This window comes from Elephantulus edwardii, unplaced genomic scaffold, assembly GCF_000299155.1.
Source record: "Elephantulus edwardii isolate Elephantulus edwardi_28Jun2011 unplaced genomic scaffold, EleEdw1.0 scaffold00130, whole genome shotgun sequence".
NCBI lineage: Eukaryota > Metazoa > Chordata > Mammalia > Macroscelidea > Macroscelididae > Elephantulus > Elephantulus edwardii.
The window spans coordinates 1,509,765-1,511,282 of NW_006399880.1; positions in this window are offsets into that span (position 1 = coordinate 1,509,765).

Consider the following 1,518-nt stretch of genomic DNA (forward strand, 5'->3'; position numbering starts at 1 on the left):
CCTGCGTTTATGTCTCTTAAAAAATGTATTTGCTATGAATAACTCATTGATTGTGCAAAATTCGATCATTCTCTCCCCAGCTCCATTTCTGTCACCGAGTCCATGTTTTCCAACTACTGAATCTTCTTCTCTGTTCCCAACTTTTGCATTCCAGTCACACATTCTTATCAATGCATCTTGATGCATATACGTATATAGTATATATGTATACTTGTTATTGTAAGTGCCATCGAGTAATAGACGACTCATAGTGACCCTATGAACGAAAGACCTGAACACTTGTATAACTTTCAACATTTCTCCAAGTTCATAGAGTTTTCAGAGGCAAGCTATTTAGGAAGTGCATGCCACTCCTGCTTCAACTTCTGCCTTAATTGGGCAGCTCCACCAAACACTGTCCACCATGAATGGCCATTATTGCATTTGACACATCACTGTTACAGTGTTTATCATCACGTGTGTGTGTGTGTGTAATTGTTGATTCAGTTGTATTCAACTGAACATCATGACCCCATGAACAAAAGGCCCAAAGCCCTTCCAGAACCATCGCCGTTTATCAAAGTGTTTGTGTGTATTTAAAAATGTAAGCTTTTTCCCAAAAAAGAACTTTAGGTTTCCCTATTCTTTTCTCACTTTTAATATTATTTAAACTTGATAAAATTTTACATCTTTAGTCTTCTTCAATTTACTGATTTACTGTTTGTCAAATTATCACTCTTTGAAAGTATTTTGTTTACCTTATTAGTTGCATGTCTTTGTTATTGGAGTTCTCCATTTATTCTACGAGTATAGTTCATTTACATGTGGTTTTATAAGTGTTAAAGGATAAAACAGATATGCCTTGGGAAAAGCGCAGCCACAGTCCTCGTTAGAGTTAAGGATGGTGAATACTCATTTCATGTTGTTAGGAGAAGTTATTTTTTGTTAAGGGACAATCTGCTCAAAAAGGACGAGAGGAGATGACCCTCAGCCCGATGAGTCAGCACAGTGATCACTGCCATGGGCTTGAATACGTCAGAATTATAAGGACGGCAGAGGATAGGACAGGGTTAAGATGAGTTATTCATAGGGTTGCTATGAGCCACACTCAGCTTGTCAGCACCTAACAACAAGAACATATATTGAGGGAGCTCTTGTGGTCTAGTGAGTAAGGCATTATGCAGTCCAGAAGATGATAAAACACATACATGTTAAGACAGGAGAAGAAGCTTATTAGCAGGCCCTAGTCCATCTCTGTCAGTGAATGAGCAGAGACATTGGAGTTTCCATAAATATGCTCTGATCCCCATCAATTGATCCACTTAAGACTTTTGCTACTCTTCTCTCCTGATCCTTACCAGGTGCAGCTTCGGGAATACAGAACTTGACTTTTCGTCGTCTCTTCTTCTCACTGGATACACTAGAGTGAGTAGAGACAGAAGTGAAGTACTCTGATCCAGAGTCTTCTGTGCTTTTCACAGGCTCATCAGGTTTTGACAACCCTAAAGTTTGGGGGGAAAGCCACATAAATCATAGGAT